We start from the raw sequence: 22,328 nt of genomic DNA, 5'->3' as shown, positions 1-22,328 counted from the left end.
GATTCCATCAATTCCTGTTTTGGCTTTGGGACAGGAGGTGAAGGGAAATCTATCCTATGAGCTACAGATGGGAAAAAAAAAAACCTGACAAGGGTTATAACCCTCTTTTACTCTATCCAAAATTGTGAAAAAAAGTTTTGCCTTTTGTTCTACTTCAACCACTTCTGGACCAAAAGGTTTTCCCCCTTAATGACCAGGCCACATCTTGCGATTCGGCACTGCGTTACTTTAACAGACAATTGTGCGGTTGTGCGACACTGTACCTAAATAAAATTGATGTCCTTTTTTTCCCACAAATAGAGCTTACTTTTGGTGGTATTTGATCACCTGTGCGATTTTTTTTTTTTGCGCTATAAACAAAAAAGAGCGGCAATTCTGAAAAAAAAACAATATTTTTCACATTCTGCTATATAAAACATTCCCAAAAAAAAAAATGTTGAAATCAACATTTTTTAACATTTTAGGCCAATTTATTTTCTGCTACATATTTTTGGTAAATAAAAAATCACAATAAGCGTATTTTGATTGGTTTGCACAAAAGTCATTGCGTCTACAAACTAGGGGAAAGATTCATGTCATTTTTATTGTTTTTTTTTTTTTTTTTACTAGTAATGGCGGCGATCTGCGTTTTTTTTGTGGGGCTGCGACATAGCGGCGGACGGATTGCACCCCTGACTGACATTTTTGACACTTTTGAGGGGACCAGTGACATTACTACAGTAATCAGTACTAGAAATATGCACTGTTACTGTAATAATGACACTGACAGGAAAGGGGTGACACTGGCAGGGAAGGGGTTAACAGTGTGGGTAGTCGAGGGGTTAAATGTGTACCTAGGGGCGTGTTTATAACTGTGGAGGGGCGTGGCTTGTGGAATGACTATAGAGACATGTGATCCTATATAGAAGGATCACAGGTGCTCTATGATCATTTCAGGGAGAAGAACGTTCAGCTGTGTTTACAACAGCGGACCGTCCTCTCTCATCGGGGAGCGATCGCGGGTGTCAGGTGGCAATTGGAGCCACCTGACCCATGCATCGGCTTCCCCGCTGATGAGCGGGGTCGGGAGCGCGCTGCAGGCGCGTGACCGACGTAGCCCTACATCGGTTTGCCTGGGAGAGCCACACTGCCGCAGTAAATACATAGCGTGTGGTCGGCAACTGGTTAATTAAACAATTACCGGTAGTTTCTGATCTTATAAATTAAACAAGGCACGGTATAATACTAATACTAATGATACCACATACATTATGCTAGGAAATCTTTTGCAGTCTGTGGTTTTCTGTAGGTATTCACTGTGTTCATTCAACTGTGTATATCAAAGATAAATATAGCTGGAAGAGGTCCTTCTATATTATAAATAAAATTATATAAAATAAGATGATATACTGTAGCTATTTAAAAATTGTCTACTAGGAATTATACTGTAAATATTCATTAACTGCTTATATAATATATAACTATGCCCATTGTACAGTTGCCAATTAATAATCCAGTGTATAACTTGGCAAAGATGTGTTTTTGCCAATACCAATCAGAGTTGTATAAAGTACTCGAAAACCATACTTGAGTAAAAGTACAAGTGCTCGATCAAAAAGTGACTTGAGTAGAAGTGGAAGTGCTCGATCAAAAAGTGACTTGAGTAGAAGTGGAAGTGTTCGATCAAAAAATAACTTGAGTAGAAGTACTAAAGTATTTAACATTTTTTGTACTTAAGTATTGCAAGTAGTTTTTTTTAAAGATTTTGCTCCTCAAGTACTAAAAGTAAAAGTACCAGTAGTTTTGAAAAAAATTGCTACTCAAGTACTGAAAGTAAAAGTACAAGTATTGTGTTATGTAGTTATTAAAGAAAGAAGTCAAAAGTTTGAACATCATATTGTTTTTTATTATTTCAAATGCAGCTGTTATTTATACATACAGTAGCTTTTATTTTCATATGCACTGATAATACACGTTTTGAGCTTCATGAAACCTGCCATCTACTGTTCTGGCAGTGGTAATTTTTATAATAGTAACGAGTAACTATGCAGCACAAAAAAAAATATATCGGAGTAGAAGTATTGAAATCATTGAAAAAATGTAGTGAAGTAAAAGTGGAAGTAGGAGAAAAAAAATTCTACTCTAGGAAAGTACAGATACCGCCTTTTGGTACTTAACCACTTGCCGACTGCCTAACGCCGATCTACGCCGGCAGTCAGCCTCTCACAGGCAAAGTGACGTAGGGCTACGTCACTAGCTTGTGAGGGTCTAGGGAGCGAGCGCGCGCCGCCGGAGGCGCGCTCCCGCGTGGTCACGGACCCCCCCGCGCGTGTGACCAGCGGACCCGATGTCCGCCGGTCACTCAGCGATCGGCGGGGGAGAGGGAGAATGTCAGGCAGCTTGTGTAAACAAGCCACCTGTCATTCTCCTCGCTGTAAAGACACTGATCACACGGATCTAGTATGTAGATCCGTTGATCAGTGTCCTTACAGCTCAAGCCACAGCCAATCACAGTAGAAAGCACGCCCCTAGGGATACACACAGCCCCTCCCTCCCAAATAAAGTTAACCCCTTCACTACCAGTGTATTTTTACAGTAACAGTGCATATATATAGCACTGATTACTGTAGAAATGTCACTGGTAACCCCAAAAGTGTCACAAATGTCAGTCAAGGGTCCGATCTGTCCGCCCCAATGTCGCAGTACCGCAAAAAAAATCGCAGATCGCCGCCATTACGCGTTAAAAAAAAAACAACAAAAATGACAGAAATCTTTCCCTTTGTTAGTAAACGCGATAACTTTTGCGCAAACCAATCAAAATACGCTTTTTGCGATTTTTTTTACCAAACATAGGTAGCATAAAACAAATTGGCCGAAAATGTTAAAAAATTTTGATTTTTACATTTTTTTTGGGGGGAAATTTCTTATATAAAAAAATTTGAAAAATATTGCTATTTTTGCAAAATTGACGCTCTTTTTTTGTTTATAGCGCGTGATCAAAAAATCACACAGGTGATCAAATACCACCAAAAGAAAGCTCTGTTTGTGGGAAAAAAAGGACGCCAAATTTGTTTAGGTACAGCGTCGCACGACCGCGCAATTGTCCGTTAAAGTCACGCAGTGCCGAATCGCAAAATACCCCCTGGTCAGGAAGGGGGTAAAATCTTCCGGGGCTTAAGTGGTTAAGTACAGTAGTGAAGTAGTTCTACTTAGTTATTATCAGAGATGTATAGTAACAAAGTAGAACTACTTAAGTACTCTACTTAAGTACCGAAATGCGGTATCTGTACTTTCCTAGAGTAGAATTTTTTTCTCCTACTTCTACTTTTACTTCACTACATTTTTTCGATGATTTCGATACTTCTACTCAAGTATTTTTTTTTTGTGCTGCATAGTTACTCGTTACTTTTAAAAAAATTACCACTGCCAGAACAGTAGATGGCAGGTTGCATAAAGCTCACAAAAATGTGTATAATGTCATTTGTAAAAATCAGCGCATACGAAAATAAAGGCTGTGTATAATAAAAGCTGCTATACCAAATCTTTCCAATAAAAAGAAAATATGAAACAAACATATAAATGGTGCTACAGCGCTTAAAGTGCATCAAGAAACTACTAACAAACACCGGTTAATCATTTGAATAAATCATTTGAAATAATAAAAACAATATGATGTTCATACTTTTGACTTCTTTCTTTAATAACTACATAACACAGTACTTGTACTTCTACTTTCAGTACTTGAGTAGAAATTTTTTTTCAAAACTACTGGTACTTTTTACTTTTAGTACTTAAGTAGCAAATTTTTTGAAAAAACTACTTGCAATACTTAAGTAAAAAAAATGTTGAATACTTTAGTACTTCTACTTAAGTAACTTTTTCTGCGAGCACTTCCACTTCTACTCAAGTAATTTTTTGATCGAGCACTTGTACTTTTACTCAAGTAGAAATTTCGAGTACTTTATACAAGTCTGGTTATTATACATCTCTGATACCAATCAACAACTTTCAATTTCTATCTTTTGGTACAAGCCATAGAATTACTTTCAGCCCTATTTTCCTTTGCTTCAACTGTTATCTTTTTAATTATAAATCCCTCAAATTCAAAATGTTAGGAAAGTTAAATTATGCACATACATAAACTCCATTTACTTAAAAAAAATTAGTTTTAATAAACAAGCAAGTTGAAATCTTTATGCAAGAGTGGGAGCAGCGATTATATCTCTGTTATATGCATATTGTAATGCCATAGTTTGCTAAGCATATTTAGAGATAGGCAATTTTCTGATATGGATGAATTTGTTTACTGTTTTATGTGCCAGTTGCCCAGTACTCATGCAGTGTCCTTTTTGGAACACATGAGGCCTTGTGTCCTGAATACACAGTCCAGCAACATCCTACACCCACACCCCTGGCTTATTTAGCTGTGTTGGCTTGCTGATCTCCTCTATTTCCTGCTCTTGAGATAGAGGATGGCTCAGCCATCTGTGCTCTCTACTTCCTCGCAGAGACTAACAAGCTTAGGATTGCTTCCGCTCTGCCGCTGGTGGTCAAAGAGCCCTTTGCCAGAGACACGCATGGATCACAATGAGGGAAGCTGTGTCTGTATTTTCCCTTCCTCTGGAAAGCCCATCAAGTTCACCATGCTGCTTTTACAGTAAAGGGTGTAAGGACGTGTCAGGCATCCTTGTGGAGTCAGGGTGATATGAGTCAGCATAATATATTACAAGCTCAAGGAGAAACTGAATTCCAGAAGCTATGGGGTCCTGCTGAGTTTCATGTTTGTTTATTCATTTTATTTTTTTTACCATTTTAACCTTTTTTTTTTTTTTTTTTTTTGCTTTTACAAACTGCAATTGTTTCCTTTTTCTTGAGAACAGAATTTTTATTTGCTGTTTGTGTCCATCCAGGTAGATTTTCCCTAATTTCTTGTCCCAGAGATAAAGCCGGAAATAAAAGGAGACCTTTGTAGAGAGAGGAGATATCTGCTTTTAGACAGTCATCACCATAACAGGTTTCTCTTTTGGAAGATTTCCCCTCAACTACTTTTCCTGTGACAACTCATACATTTTGAATTTCCCATCAATGTTCTTAAAAGGGAGCTTTACCCGAGTTTAATTTTGCATTTAAAGCCCTTTTGCCTTTTTGCTTGGTTAAGTAACAAACCCACACACCCAGCAAATGTCCTGCTGATATCTGTCGCTCCATCACCCACATCACCATCTTCTTTCCTTATGTCATTTGGAGCTGACTGTCTCCTCCAGGTTTTTTTAAACTAGCCCCCTAGTGACATGTTTCTGGGCCCATCCTCCTTCAGCTGCACTCTGTAAACTGAGGACTAGGAATGATCGAACTTTTCAAAAGTTCGGTTCGGCCAGAACATCCGAACTTCCCGAAAGTTCGGCCCAGATTTCAGAACCCCATTGAAATCAGTAGGACCCGAACTTCGGTAATCAAAAAACACCATTTTGAAGCCCTAAAACCCGATAAATGCCCCTAAAAAGTGCCTAGGGTTCTGGGTCATGCCCCAGGGACTATTAATCACACAAAAAAAGTTCTTAAAAATTGTCATTTTTGATAGAGAGCCAATTATTGAAAAAAATAAATAAATAAATAAATAAATAAATAAATAAATAAAAAAATAAAAAATTTGGGATTTAGTGTCTGGGGGGGTCTAAAAAGTGTACCTGTGAAGTTTCAGCTCTGTAGCATGTCCAGAACCAGAAAAAAAGATTGTTTGTATTAGAATCAATATAGAACAGGGATATGGCTCCGCTATTTTCACATCTTGCCGGTTTTGTAGCAAGCGTTTTTTTGGGCATTTTTTGGGGCACTTTGGAGGCAGGCAAAACATCTGAACTTCTGTGTAGGGGGTATATATACATACACCCATGTCTGTATATATACACACACACATATATTGGTGTGAAAGTAGCAGAACACTATGCTTGCGCTAATGAAATAATGAACACCAATGTCTCCGCTCCTATCACACCTATATATGTGTATGTGTAAAAATACATATAAGTGTGTGTGTATATATAACCCTATACAGAAGTTCAGATGTTTTGCCTGCCTCCAAAGACCCCAAAAAAATGCCCAAAAAAATGCCAGCTACAAAAACGCCCAGGTGTGTTTTTGCAGCTGGCGTTTTTTTTGGGCATTTTTTTGGGGTATTCACTAATGATTGGCCTATGGACCCCCTAGTCACTCCAATCACATTCCTAGCATTCTTCTGCCCCCTCAATTGGCTTTTACTGATGGTTTTGGTCCAATCACGGGCTTTTAAAGCCCATTTCCTGTACCATTGCATTTTGGTCGGTTCTGGTTGCCGAATTCCGAACTTTTTCAGCAAAAAGTTCGGAATTCGGCCGAACCTCGAACAGCCAATGTTCGGGTCGAACCGATGGTCGACCCGAACCATTCGATCATCCCTACTGAGGACTCCTGGGATTTCTGGCTTTCCTTGGAAGCAGAGTAAATGTAATTCTCGCCTAGCCAAGAATGGAGGCAAGGGGCAGGTTGAAGCAAGAAATAGTAAATTAAAAAGGTAAATAAATTAATGGAGGTGAATAGATTGTGAAAGGAGGTGGTTCCAAATATGCAAAGTGTTCTTTAGGCATGAAGGTCCTCTTTAAAGTGTAGTTCCCCCCATTTTAATAACTTGGATTACATAGATGTATGTAATCCCCTTTAAAACTACTTTTACCAATGGAAACTTTTTTTTTTTTTTTTGTTAGGAAATACCTTATTTTCTTCTTTATTCATCCTCTCCTCACTTCCGGGTCCGGCCGCAGATCGGCGATTACGTCATTCGGCGATTCGCAAGGGCTTCTGGGATGTATCTCATGGGATGAAATCTCGCATTATTACACAGGAGTCCTGCACTGTACTCGTATGTATTGGATTGAGGCCGTGCTTCGCCCCCGCGTCCGTCCCGCCTCCGCCCCGCCTCCTCTCAGTGAGCTGTACTTGGATGTATTGGATTGAGTCCGTGCTCCACTCCGCCTCCGCCCCGCCTCCTCTCAGTGAGCGAGGACTGAACGCATTATATCCCGTAGAGCTCACTGAGAGGAGGCGGGGCGGAGGCGGGGCAGAGCATGGACTCAATCCAATACATACAGTACAGCTCAGGACACCTGTGTAATAATGCGAGATTTCATCCCATGAGATACATCCCAGCTGCCCTTGCGAATCGCTAAATGATGTAATCGCCGATCGGCGGCCGGACCCGGAAGTGAGGAGAGGATGAATAAAGAAGAAAATAAGGTATTTCCTAGCAAAAAAAAAAAAAGTTTCCATTGGTAAAAGTAGTTTTAAAGGGGATTGCATACATCTATAGTTACTAAAATGGGTGGAACTCCACTTTAAGTTACTTTAATCCAATAAAAAGCTGGGCATCCCTCAACTACAAGATTAAACATAACCTCATTGTGTCTGCCAATCACAATGATCACATGATTGCCCATCCTTCCCGGACCCCTGGGCATTCAAAACCTTTTAAAGGGATGCAGTTAAGGCATTGCTAGAGTGTAGTTATGTATAGGGCCTATGGAAAAGTTAAGTGTTAGGAAGGGCTTTAGTGCAGCAGCTAGCTTTTTAAGTATTAGGGGAACTGCAGTAAACCACTAACTAGCAACAATAACAAATGTATCAAACTGGCCACACAATATCTCAACGATGTAAAAAATGTAATGTCAGCTCTTCGATGGGAAAAAAAATCTAGTATGTGTAATCTTGTCATACAAATGTGGGAAAAAAAGAAGCTGCCAAGACACCATATGCTATCCATGGTGTGGGCAGCCTCCAGCATCACAAGACTACTAATGACTGTTCCTAAAGCAAGTCCAACACAACAACAAAAAATACTTTTATGGGATTGTTTGTGTATTAGCAGTTTTCTCATATTCAGAAACAAATACAAAAATATAAAATACTGAAACCTTTGGCCTGCTGAAAAATGTTAGATCTTCAAACTACGATCCTCCAGGTGTTGCAGAACTACATGTTCCATGAGGCATAGCAAAACACTGACATTCACAGACATGATTAGACATGATGGGAATTGTAGTGCCTGAACAACTGGAGGGCCATATTTTGGAGACTCCTGATCAATGTTCCCTCTAATTTTTTACTGAGCTGAGCAAATAAAAAAATTTCTGAGCGCAAACCTTTAGATTGAGCAATGGGGGGGGGGGGGGGGGGACGTCAATGCAGAGTGACCAGCTTGCCCCAATCAACTGCAGAGTGCCACAGCAATGCCCCCAATAAACTGCAGAGTGCCACAGCAATGCCCCCAATAAACTGCAGAGTGCCACAGCAATGCCCCCAATAAATTGCAGAGTGTCACAGCAATGCCCCCAATACATTGCAGAGTGTCACAGCAATGCCCCCAATACATTGCAGAGTGTCACAGCAATGCCCCCAATACATTGCAGAGTGCCACAGCAATGCCCCCAATACATTGCAGAGTGCCACAGCAATGCCCCCAATAAACTGCAGAGTGCCACAGCAATGCCCCCAATACATTGCAGAGTGCCACAGCAATGCCCCCAATACATTGCAGAGTGCCACAGCAATGCCCCCAATACATTGCAGAGTGCCACAGCAATGCCCCCAATACATTGCAGAGTGCCACAGCATTGCCCCCAATAAACTGCAGAGTGCCACAGCAATGCCCCCAATAAACTGCAGAGTGCCACAGCATTGCCCCCAATAAACTGCAGAGTGCCACAGCATTGCCCCCAATAAACTGCAGAGTGCCACAGCATTGCCCCCAATAAACTGCAGAGTGCCACAGCATTGCCCCCAATAAACTGCAGAGTGCCACAGCATTGCCCCCAATAAACTGCAGAGTGCCACAGCATTGCCCCCAATAAACTGCAGAGTGCCACAGCATTGCCCCCAATAAACTGCAGAGTGCCACAGCATTGCCCCCAATAAACTGCAGAGTGCCACAGCATTGCCCCCAATAAACTGCAGAGTGCCACAGCATTGCCCCCAATAAAATGCAGAGTGCCACAGCAATGCCCCCAATAAAATGCAGAGTGCCACAGCAATGCCCCCAATAAAATGCAGAGTGCCACAGCAATGCCCCCAATAAATTGCAGAGTGCCACAGCATTGCCCCCAATAAATTGCAGAGTGCCACAGCATTGCCCCCAATAAATTGCAGAGTGCCACAGCAATGCCCCCAATAAATTGCAGAGTGCCACAGCAATGCCCCCAATAAACTGCAGAGTGCCACAGCATTGCCCCCAATAAACTGCAGAGTGCCACAGCATTGCCCCCAATAAACTGCAGAGTGCCACAGCATTGCCCCCAATAAACTGCAGAGTGCCACAGCATTGCCCCCAATAAACTGCAGAGTGCCACAGCATTGCCCCCAATAAAATGCAGAGTGCCACAGCATTGCCCCCAATAAAATGCAGAGTGCCACAGCATTGCCCCCAATAAAATGCAGAGTGCCACAGCATTGCCCCCAATAAAATGCAGAGTGCCACAGCAATGCCCCCAATAAAATGCAGAGTGCCACAGCAATGCCCCCAATAAAATGCAGAGTGCCACAGCAATGCCCCCAATAAAATGCAGAGTGCCACAGCAATGCCCCCAATAAAATGCAGAGTGCCACAGCAATGCCCCCAATAAAATGCAGAGTGCCACAGCAATGCCCCCAATAAAATGCAGAGTGCCACAGCAATGCCCCCAATAAAATGCAGAGTGCCACAGCAATGCCCCCAATAAAATGCAGAGTGCCACAGCAATGCCCCCAATAAAATGCAGAGTGCCACAGCAATGCCCCCAATAAAATGCAGAGTGCCACAGCAATGCCCCCAATAAACTGCAGAGTGCCACAGCAATGCCCCCCCGCGACCCCGTGCACTTACCTCACGGACGGTCACGGCACTCTGTCTTCAGTCCCCGGCTTCCAGCTTCCCGCGTCTCCATCCTCCCGAGTCCCGGCGCCTCCTCCTCGGCCAATGGCATGAAGTTGGCCTTTCGGCCAATCAGGAAGCGGGAGGACCCGCTCCCTGATTGGCCAGGAGGAGGATCCGTATGACAATAGCGAATTTTCATTCGCTATTGTCACACGATGGGCGTGCTCTCGGGGTGCACGCTCTGCTCCCTGGCCGCTCCGTCTGCGGCTGCGCCGTCTAACTAGGTGCTTGCGCGGGACGTAATTTCCACTGCGCGACCGCGCACGCGCGCACCTTAAAGGGAACACTGCTCCTGATCTAGACCAAGGTTCTCTTTTAAATGTGAATTTATAATTTACAATATGCAGCATTTTTATGTTTATGAGGAAAAATAATTGACTTTGGTTACCTTCTTTCTTTGCCCAGAAGTGCCGGTTCACACTAGGGCGACCTGTGAGGCGACCTGGTCGCCTTACAGGTCGCCGCAGGTCGCCTCCCATAGGGAAGCTGCGGACCCGTTCTAATAGGAGCGACACAAGTCGCTCCGACCTAGAAAAAGGGTCCGGAGCTTCTTTGGGGCGACCCGGAGGCGACCGCCATAGACTTCAATGTTATGAAGTCCGTGGCGGCCGCTCCGAGGTAGCGGCGCGCTGCTCGCACCGCGACCTCGGAGGTTGCGGTGCGAAGTAGCGTTGCCCCTATGTGAACGGGGGCTTAAAGTTATGTTTTACTTATCATACAATGGGTCTATAGTGCTATTGGTGCTGATCTTCAATATATATTGGATTACGGATGACCAACTGCTGCATTACTAATGTCCTAAGTAATCTAACATGGTAATAAGAGCATGGGCGTCTGCAGGCTGGGGCAAGGGGGAGCAAATGCCCCCCCGGAATCTCAACTTCCCTTTCAAAGTGGCTGTTAAACCACTTTATACCATTCTGTCTGGTCTGTTTAATAATCATGTGTGCCCATGTGTCTGTGTTTTAAAAAAATAATCTTTTCTTTACCAATTTTTATAGCGCCGAGCACTGCTCATGTGACCCGTCGGCTCTCTCCTTTCCCCGTCTGACAGCTACCTGCCCGCGGATGGGGCGGGTCACGTGAGAGGGGATTGGCGCTCTGAAAACTTTTTATAAAACACAGACACAAGGGCACACAGGATTATTAAACAGACTGTAGACAGGATATGAAACTTTAAATGAAACTACAGCAGCAGGAGGGGAGGGGGTGGGCACTGACACAGGAGCAAACAGGCAGGGAGGGAGGGAGGGGGAGAGAGGACAGAGGAGGACAGGAGGGCTGTGAATGACAGGGGTACATAGACTGACCACCGTGTCAGGGCTCAGCAGCCATGTATATCATGGTCAGTTTACAGAGGGGTGGACATAGCCAGGCAGGATCAGCCACGTATTTTAGGTGATAGAAGGCCAAATTACACAGCACAAGCACTGTGCTGTATAACATGCTTTAATGGAACAGGACCAGGTTTTTTTTTTAGGTTACCAAATGCTTTAAAAATGAATGCTGCCGTTTGCCCTTTAAAAATAAATACTCAAAATAAGTATAATGACTAAGCCCCTCCCCTCAGGACATTGTTGAAAAGGGGAGGGGCATGGGTGACCTTAAAATTATGCCCCCCCCCCCCCCGAAAAAAGTTCTGCGGACGCCCATGAATAAGAGGATACTAAGGTACTCTCAGTCTTAGATGTAGTTCTTTTCTCAAGGTGAAAAAGGATGGGCATCAGCCACTTTATTAAGCTCAAAACAAGAACTATGAGTACACAAACAGTAGGCATCCTAAATATATAACAGCTCCACCAGTGTTACATAGTTACATTGTTACATAGTTAGTTAGGTTGAAAAAAAAGAGACAAGTCCATCTGGCTCAACCAATAAAAAACAAAAAACAGTAAAGAAAACCCAACCATACAATCCCATATACACAATCCTATACCAGCAGTTGATCCAGAGGAAGGAAGTGTGCATCACCAGGCCCCCCTCAAGGCTAACTGATAGGCTAGTTCATTAAATATTCATAACACAGAATGTCACCTCTCTAGCACAACCTGCTGGAACATGCTCAAACAGCAAGTGGCAAAGAAAATACACTCCATTCTGATCACTGCTCAGGTACAGATAACCTGACCACAGCCCACTGCTTCTTAAAAAAAAAGAAGTCCTAAGCAGCCCAGCCCTTCTGCCGTGCCCCCTTGTCACCCACCAGACCTTGCTTCTCATTCCCAGTTTAGCAAGCATATTTTCAGGAAATCAGCATCTGTGAATACGGTATGTGCACAGTCTCTGCTGCACTGAATTGCATTGATTTAACCACTTGCCAACCGCCCGCCGCAGTATTACTGCAGCAGGCTGGCTCGGCTGCACAAATCGACGTAGGAGTACGTCGGTTCGTGAGAGTGGTGCTGGGGGGCCCTCACTAGGCAGCAGTGATGCCAATCCACAGGACCGGCACCCGCGATCGCTCCACGCTGAGAGAGAAGGCTGGTTAGCTGTTGTAACTACAGCTGACCGTTCTTCCCTCTGAAATGATCACAGAGCGCCTGTGATCCTTCTATTTAAGGTCTCTGATCATTTCACAATCCCATCCCCCCCACAGTTAGAAAACACTCCCCTATGCTCACAATTAACCCTTTGATCACCCATAGGTTAACCCCTTCCCTGCCAGTGTCATTATTACAGTAACAGTGTATATTTTTAGCACTGATTACTGTAGTAAATGTCACTGATCCCCCCAAAAGTGTCAAAAATGTCAGCTAGGGGTTCGATCTGTCCGCCGCAATGTTGCAGTCCTGCTAAAAATTGCAGATCGCCACCATTACTAGTAAAAAAAAAAAAAAAAAAATACAAATTACATAAATCTTTCCCCTAGTTTGTAGAGGCGATACCTTTTGCGCAAACCAATCAAAATATGCTTATTGAAATTTTTTGTTACCAACAATATGTAGCAGAATACAAATTGGCCTAAAAGGATGAAAATTTTTGATTTTTAATTTTTTTTTTGGTAAAGGAAGAATGTGAAAAATATTGTTTTTTTTTCAGAATTGCCACTCTATTTTTGTTTATAGTGCAAAAAATAAAAATCGCACAAGTGATCAGATACCACCAAAGGAAAGCTCCATTTGTGGAGAAAAAAAGGACATCAATTTTCTTTCAGTACAGTGTTGCACAACCGTGCAATTTTCCATTAGAGTAACACAGTGCCAAATCGCAAAAAATGGCCTAGTCATTAAGGGGGTAAATCCTTCAGGTCCAGAACTGGTTGAATGCCTGGTCGTGTCCTCAGGTTGAATAGTAAACCTGTTGTCATTGAAAGGCTTTTGGAGCTTTTGCACTTCTATTACTGAATGTTTGTTCTGAGTCATCTTTGATTGCAGAATTTAAACCAAAATAACCAGATACAGATTATTAGGCCGTTAAAAGATAAAATAAAAAGTAAGCTTTTCTGGAATATTTTCTTTAGTCAGAGTTGTCCACGCAGTGATTCATTTCCACCAATAGATGTCGTATTATATCATCATTCAACCCACTTTCTCTGAGCCCAGGCTGTCATTGACCAGCCCAAGCCTGTGACTGGATATCAGTGGGAGAAGCAGAACGGGTGAGCTCATCTCTCCATCACTCTGCTTTCTCCTCCTATCATCATGTTTCTTGTCGGCTTAAAAGCTGATTGGCTCCTTGTGCTGTTTCTTTCTCCAACACTCCAGCTCTGCTGTACAAGAACTGCGAGAGGCTAATGCCAGGTCAAATCCAGGTACTTACGCTACTTGTATTTACCAAAAAAAATTGAATGACATATTAATACAACACTGCATTCATCTGTGTCTTTTATATGTGCCTTAAGATCAGTTTCATAATAACCACTGAAAATGTAGCCAAGCAAATGACAGCAGAGACTCACGAATCGCTGAATTTGCAAGCAATGGAGGACTGGAAGGCTCTGGTCCTTACAGTGATCACGTCTCAAGTCTTAGATCTGCCTAAAGTTCAGCTTTAAAATACCTACTGAAAATGGGGTCATAACCAATCACACTATTCTTAAGCAAAGTAGGACTGGCAGGATGTGAAAATGCACAGCATACTCAAAACAATATTCATCCAGACTTACCAGTGGCTTATCATTGTGTTTTTAGGATCTTCAAAGCAACAAAAATAATAAAAAACACTTGAACAAATCTATTAAATAGAGATAAAGTAAAATCACAATTGGATGAAGTTGTGATCCAAGTCTTTACAGCAGATGCCCAAAGGCATCACAGTCTCACAGATATGTTTTATTGGCTTGCAATAGTGTGGGATCTGACACTGAATTAAGCTGCCGAGACAGCTGGAAATTAATGGGTAATTTAGTCACAGTTTATGACTAGGGTCGATTTACATCTTAATTTGAAACACATAACTTGTGCGCCTGTATTATTTAAAATGAGATTTTGGAAATAAAATGATCATGCTGATGGATTTATGCTACCGGAATTTAATATCTTGTTTCTAGTATGGCACAGTTGATAATGATTTTGTTGATTTTGTTTTATGTCCATCTGGCTTAATACAATTGTAAAGCCTTGGGTTTTTTGTTCTTAAAACAACAAACATGTTATACTTACCTGCTGTGCAGCATCAATACTTACCTGCTTAGCAGCATCAATCCTCTTCTTCTGGGGTCCCCCACTGGCGTTCCTAGCTCCCCCCCCTGCTGAGTACCCCCATAGCAAGCCGATCGGGAGCTGGTCAGCTGTTGGTTTTCTAGCATGCTCATCTAACAGAAGCTGGCCAAATACACATCGGCTGCTATACACACCGATGTCGCCCGATATTTGGCCTGTGCATACAGGCCTTTGGGGTCAGTGTGTTTTAGGGCTGGTTTAACCACTTGCCGACCGCTGATTTTCTGCGGCAGGCTGGCTCGGCTGAGGATTACGATGTAGCCCTACGTCGGCCACCAGGTCGGTCCGATCGGCTGCATGGGGGGCCAGAGGAGAGATTTGGGGTCTAATAGACCCCAAATCTCTCCATAAGGAGGACCTGTCACGGTACATGCTATCACAAGGGATGTTGTTCATTCCATGTGATAGCAATAAAGTTTGTACAAAAAAATTTTTTTATAAAAAAGTGTAAAAAAAATTTTGTTTAAAATAAATTTAAAAAAAAAATTGTAAAGCAGCACCATCCCACTGTGCTTACGCGCAAATGCGAACACATACGTTACTCCCGCACGCATATGTAAATGGTGATCGCACCACACAGGTATTGTGGTCAACACTTAAAGTCGAGTCCCTAGTGTGGAAAGTCGGTGTGGTGTGCCTGAACCGACGTAAGGGGGGTAGCCTGTAAATAAAGAGGGCACCCCAAAGGTAAGAGGTTGAGAAAAAAAGGGGTGAAGGAGGGTGGGATGACGTACAGCGCAGCAGCAGGCCGGCATAGCAGAGGGGCGGCGCTATATAGCCCGCTAGCTCCTCCCACAAATACCGGCCTGCGGCCGAACACTTGTGGTCAACACTTAAAGTCGAGTCCCTAGTGTGGAAAGTCGGTGTGGTGTGCCTGAACCGACGTAAGGGGGGTAGCCTGTAAATAAAGAGGGCAAAAGTGGAAGCGAAACAACACACTTTATTCAATACAACTTAAGTCACAAGCCTATGAAATGCCAGTCTCAACTCCTTCTCTGGGTGAGGAATATAGACCTGGAAGGCGTCTGACTCCCACCGACCAAGCCTTTTAATGATATGGCCTGGCGTGTTATTCCCGGAGGCAGCCGAAGCCGCACCTATCCGGAAGGAGTGACCAGAGTGCGCTGCAGGGTCCCAACCCAGTCTGATACAAAGAGTTCGGATGTAGAAAATGAACTTGGACGTGGTGAGGGGAACGCCCAGTAACGTAAAAAGTGGAGCATGGCTGGGAGAGCGCCGGGACTGGGCCATGAATTCATCCAACACTTTGACCGGACACCAAAGATTCCCTGATGGGTAAAGCGGGATGGTAACGGGGCAGCCCACCTGCCTGGTCTTGGTACACTGGAGCGTCAAAACATAATGATCCCCCCGCTTGACCAGATCTCGTTTGTGGAGACAAGAGCGCCCCTCTGCTGAGGAAGTAACCGTAAACTCCCCGGGCCTGAGAAAGCCGTAGAAGGCTAGGTACATGGCAGCTTTCACAACCGTATTAGTAAGTGGCTCAAAAGGGGCCGAGTCCAGCAAGTTGGAGAGAGCCCGGAATTTCTCCCCATCAATCGGCAACCGCCTGACCGAGGTATGGCGATCCACCTTGCCAATACCCTTCAGGAGGCTCTTTAGGGGATATGCCCTGAGAAAAGGTAAGGAGTTTGGCTGGTGCGTTAGGACAAAGTGTTGGACACCCGCCAGATACAGTTTGACAGTACTGGCGGACAATTTGAGCTGGAGGTGGCAAAAGGCAGCAAAGGCGACCATCGTCTGTACCGAATGGTCGTCCAACCCGAATTCCCCTAAGAACCTTTGGAAGATTGACCAGGCCCGGTCGTAGGCCTTCCTGGTGTTGGCTGACAGAGCCATGCGGGCCAGCTCCCGTCCATGCGCCACGATCCGGGCTAGTCCAGGACCAGTTCCTCGAACTCTGGGGTCCGCGTGGGGCATCTGTCGGCCGTCGGGTGAAGGGCGAAAAACACCTGCAATTTGGACCGGGAAAGCGCATCAGCGGCTGAGTTAGAGTGGCCCGGGATATGCTCACAGTACAGAAAAAACTGATGAGTGGCAGCAATCAAGGTCAGCCTGCGAACCAGCCTCATGATGGTCAGGGATGATGACCGGCCCCTATTGACAATGTCACAGGCCGCCATGTTGTCACTAAAACATTTGACTGCCATCCCTGACCAGCACCTACCCCAGGTGACAGCAGCCGCCACAATAGGGTATAACTCAAACAAAGCTGAGGTTTCCTGGAAAGCTGGTAAGGCAAGTGATTCAGCCGGCCAACTAGCCCTGAACCATGAGTCCCCAAAGATGGCCGCGAACCCGGAATTGGCAGCCGCATCCGTCCAAAACACGGGGGACTGGGAGGAGATGGGCGGGATGAACATGGAGATGCCGTTCCAGCTTTCCAGGAACTCAACCCACATACCCAGGTCCGCCCTGGCAGGAGGATCCAGGTGGGAAATGACGCCCTCCGGAAGACCTGGCAACAGCCGCAGCAACCGGGAGATGAAGGACCTGCCCTGGGGGATGATGCGCATGGCAAAGTTCAATGACCCGATCAAGGACTGCAACTCTTTCCTCGAAAACGACCCTAGTTCCAACCCGTAAAGGCGTTTAAAGTGTCGCCTATGGAGAATTTTAAGCACTGTAGTTTGTCGCTATTCCACAAGCAATTGCAATTTTAAAGTGTGACATGTTAGGTATCTATTTACTTGACGTAACATCATCTTTCACATTATACAAAATAATTGGGCTAACTTTACTGTTTTGTTTTTTATTCATGAATGTGGTTTTTTTTTTCCAAAAAATGACGTTCAAAAAAACCACTGCGCAAATACCGTGTGGCATAAAAAATTGCAACACACACCATTTTGTTCTATAGGGTCTCTCCAAAAAAATATATATAATGTTTGTGGGTTCTAAGTAATTTTCTAGCAAAAAAAAGTAGATTATTACATGTAGGAGTGAAGTGTCAGAATAGGCTTGGGAAGAAGTTGGTTAAACATTTACCGCTAAATGAAAGCTCAATTTGCTCAACAATACAGTGTATAAAGGCTCATACACACTATAAGAAAATCGAAAAAAAATAAATAAATAAATAAATGTAGTATGATTTTTGTATAATGTGTACACAACTTTCGTCAGCCGATTCCGAATTTGTGTACGGAAATTCTCAAAGGGACAAACTCCAAACTTTTTCTCATACGGGAAAAAACAAATGATTTTTGTTTAATAGGTATCATTTTCGTAGGATTTTTTTACAAGAAAAATCAGAAAAGAAAGACTGCGCATGATCAGAAACAATAAACAAAAAAAAAAAAAAAAAAAAAGCCTTTGCCGTACGAGAATGTTCGTACGAATTTTCATTCATCGGTTTCGATTTTCTTTGAAGCAATGATAAAAATCGGACAATCCTTTGCATGATTTTCTTATAGTGTGTACCCCACTTTATTCACCTGGATAAACTAAGTAAAAAGAGTACAGTTTTATCAACATAGGTAAAAGTTGGAAAAACTGGGTTTAGGCCTTACGGTTTGTTACGTTCGGTCATTAAAGTGAAACTAAATTCTGGTTTAAAAAATATATTCTGTATTCCTAGTATGTGTTTTCTAAAAATGTACCTGCTATTGCTCTCAGCCTCCTGCAAATTCCTTTTTTTTTTCTGTGATCTGAATTCTTGTTAGAGGGGGCTATGTTCATTCTCCATGGTCCGTTGCCCATGGTCCTTTTGTATGTAGAAATGTAGCTGTCCTCTTTTGCTTGCCCCTGAGATGGATAAGAGACTATAGACCAGTGATGGTGAACCTTGGCCCCCCCGGATGTTTTGGAACTACATTTCTCATGATGCTCATGCACACTACAGTGTAATTGAGCATCATGGGAAATGTCGTTCCAAAACATCTGGGGTGCCAAGGTTCGCCATCACTGCTATAGACCATGAGATGTGTAGTGTGCATAAAGCAGTGCATACGGCTCATTCCAAACAAAAGGAAGTGAGAGGAAAGAGGAGAGGTTCATGTCCCCACATAGGATATTTCACAACACACAAGAAATGATTTCATAAAAATATCAGGCCATTAAGTAGTGGATGTGTATGGATTATATTTGGAGAATAAGAATATTGTTTAGTGTTATTCTTAAGGGATTAATTATAGAAGGTGGAGCTTTCTGAAAAATGATATTGTTGCTCAGTGGCGTCCGTAGGGGTGGTGTCACCTGGTGTGGTAAATCACGGTGTCACCTCCTGCCTTAGTACAGACTCAACTTCTTTCCAGCCCCTCTTCTCTAGCATAGAACTGTACAGACCTCCAGAATGAGTCTCCATCTGCTCTGAGGGCTCTGTGAGGCAGCCAGAAGTAGTGCTGTAGTGCACATACAACAGGCAGTTACAGCACCGTGCAACACACACATAAAAAACATTGTTGGGCAGTCGCTGAATAATCGCCATGCATTTCCTCTGCAGTCTTCAGGTAGCTCACCTTATGCAGACTCTCAGCTCCCCTGAATGCTATAGAAGTCTCCCTCTCTGCTGCCCATATCTGTGCCCACTTCCTGAACTCTGGATGTTGCTCTCCACTCAACCTGCCCTGTCACACTGTTTCAATGAGAAAAAGTAAACACAGAGGGCTTAGGCTGGCCTGGAGCCCTGCACTGCATCCCATGACTGTACACCAACACAACCATCATGGGAATTGTAGTCCATCCCTCGCCACACCGTCCCATCTTGTCTGCAGGAAAAGACTACAACTCCTGGCTGACCCAGGCCCTCTGAGTTTACATTTCCCCAGTGATACAGTGTGACAGGGAATAATGTGACAAGCGCCCCTGTAGCAGGGCAGAGTCACAATTACGATCCTTGTAGCTACGCCAGTGGGTCTCACCCCTCTGGCAGGTGTCACCCAGGTACGGTTCAAACCCCCATAACGATGCCACTGCCTATTGAGATATGTCAGGAATTAATTCTTGTAGACTTGTAAAGTTATTGACAGGCCCACTTTAGGGATTACACTAGCAGCACACCAGTGTTGTCTTATAGATCCTTAGCATTTTGGCCAACTGCTTGCAGACACAGTAAGAGTCGGTTCACACTGAGGCGGCATGACTCTGTACTACTTCGGGGACGACCATGCACCATGACTTCGGAGCGACTTGCATGGACTTCACATAATGGAAGTCTATGCAAGTCGCTCCGAGGTCGCCCCAAAGTAGTACAGGACCCTTTTTCTAAGTCGGAGCGACTTGTGTCGCTCCTATTAGAACGGGTCCTGTAGCAGTCAATGGACCGCGAGGGAGTGCGACTTGTCAGGCTGACAAGTCGCCTGACAAGTCGCGTTAGTGTGAATCAAGTCTTAAAATTATTGTAAAGACTTGTTTAAAAAAAATAAAAAATAAATAACAAACATTATACTTACCTGCTCTGTAACGTGGTTTTGCACTGAGTGGCCCGAAACCTCCACTTCTGTGCTCCTGGCCCCTCCCTCCTGTTGAGTGCCCCCACAGCAAGCAGCTTGCTATGGGGGCACCCGAGCCAAGTCACAGCTCTCTTGTGTTCATTAAGACACAGAGCCGTGACCCGATTGGCTGACTGGCTTTGATTGACAACCGAGGGAGACAATGAAATTAGAATTAGCCAATGTGGAGGGGAGTCCTGGGCAGCTGAGAAACTCCTGCAACATTGCTGGATAAAGATGGGCTCAGTTAACTATTAGGTGGGCTGAAGGGGGCTGCAACACACCAAAGGTTTTTTTTTTTTTTTTTTATATCCTAATGCATAGAATGCATTAAGTTTAAAAAAAAAAAAAAAAACATTTGCCTTTACAATCCCTTTAGGAAGCAATTTTTATGGCTTGCTACTGAATTTTGTGGTCTACCTGAAAATCTGCTCTAAAATTTCTCTTTTTAAAAAGACTCCAAAGACAGCATAGTTACCGCCTAAATGATAGTTTAGATTCTTTTAAATGTGGCCTTCAAATAGTGTTATCTTCAATGGATTTTAATTGGCATTGCTGAGGTTTGGCTCAGCTCTGTGGAAGGAAAGTGAAAAGGCCTTTGGGACATGGACAGAGGGGAGCATCATTAGCTAATAACTCCATCCAAGGGATCTAGCAGATGGTGCTGACAGCGGTCTCTGAGAGGAGGTCTGCAGAGCGGCCCCGGTGACCCCTCCAGTCCACACCCCTGATACAGGCTGTCTACCTCTGGCATGCAATGGCTCCGCTCTTCATGTGGTGAGGATGCAAAGAGAGAAGGCCAGAGGGGAGGGGAAGCAGAGCAGATTTAGGGGAAGGAAGGAAGGACATGGAGACCTAAACATAAAAATGTCCGCCTGGCAGTTGTAGCAAAGGCGAGGGACCTTGCAACAAGAGGAGGACAGTGTGCAGGGAGGGTACAGAAGAAGAGCGAAAACCGACTGCAGAAAAAACAGGAAACTGCCTGAGGAGAGGACACAGCGAGTATCTGGCACTTCCTGTTCAGGGAAAGTGGAAACCAAGGGGGTCTCTGCTGCAGTAAATGTAAATAACCTAGAATAGACAGATGTTTATCCAGATTTAGACAGATCAGCTCGTTGGCAGGAAGGTTCCAATTTAAGCCTCTTGCTCTGTTGATTAACCCACAAAACACAGAAACCATTTTTCAAACACACAGGGTTCTTACTCATAGCAAATGTGACCACATACAAAACAAACAAACTTACTTAGAAATATGAAAACTATGAAAAGTTTTACCAAACAGCACAAAAGGTTTCTCACCATTTGGCCTGTGAAGGTCAGCTAGATTAGGAAATACATGTCCAAATTAACCTTTGTAGTAATGCATGCTTTACTGTAGCGCTTGTTAATGCACCACACATTCATAAGTGTGTTGTGGTGCCATTAACTTCCCCAAGGGAATGAACATGTGATGTCGTGCACTGTAATGCATGGCAACACATTATCTTAGTACACTGCATTACTTCAAGTAGTACCTTTACTTTTTATGGTCTGTTGTAGTGTGGTGGCAGCCCATTGAAATGAATAGACTGCCTTAAAGCCCAGCTCTGGGAAATATTGGGGCCCCCCTTCACTGCAGGTGGGGGACAGGCTTTGGTGTCATCCTCTTCCCCCTGATGCTTCAGATTGTGGGTAGGCCCTCGCTGTCCTTAAATACATTGCAGCGCTGTATTAGTGTGTTCGGAGGACCAAAAAAGTCAATGGGAGCACATCAAAAGCAGTGGCGGCTGGTGCTCCATGGGCCGGGGGGGGCAGATGGACCACAACATACCCCCCCGACCACACCAGCTCGCTCGCACACCATACCATCCCCTCCCCCCTGTCGCCCCCGTCGCTCACTCACCCTGGACTGAAGTGGAGAGCAGGCGGCGGCGACTTCCCCTGCGTCTCCTCCCTCCTCCTACTCCTCGGCCAATAGCATGGCCTCTCCTTTCGGCCAATTGGGAAATGGGTCTCAGGACCCACTTCCTGATTGGCTGGGAGGAGGATCCGCGTGATAATAACGAATATTCATTCGCTATTGTCACACAACTGGGTGGGCTCAGGGCGCAGGGTTCTGCACCCCGAGCCCACCCTTTTTTTTAAGTCTATTAGAGCCTCTGGCTCTAATCACGTGCTTCAAAAAAAAAAAAATAATAATAATTGGAATCCATGCGTCCAGCGCCCTGCATGTAGATTAGGGGGCCGGACGCATGGATGGGGGGTGGCGCCCTGCGCCCCAAATGCACCAGCCACCACTGATCAAAGGACAAAAGACAAATG

At 44.1% G+C, this 22,328-nt stretch overlaps 1 protein-coding gene across 1 annotated transcript in view; it reads left to right on the top strand.

Moving 5' to 3' along the window:
• FLT4 (fms related receptor tyrosine kinase 4) overlaps positions 1 to 22,328 on the top strand; it is a 358,183-nt gene that overhangs the window by 92,378 nt on the left and 243,477 nt on the right. The gene's annotated exons all lie outside the window — the stretch shown is intronic.

The sequence above is a fragment of the Pelophylax lessonae genome (assembly GCF_965119305.1).
Source record: "Pelophylax lessonae genome assembly, chromosome: 4".
NCBI classification, from domain to species: domain Eukaryota; kingdom Metazoa; phylum Chordata; class Amphibia; order Anura; family Ranidae; genus Pelophylax; species Pelophylax lessonae.
Note: the sequence above shows the minus strand (reverse complement) of the source record. Positions and strands in the feature narration are given on the sequence as shown.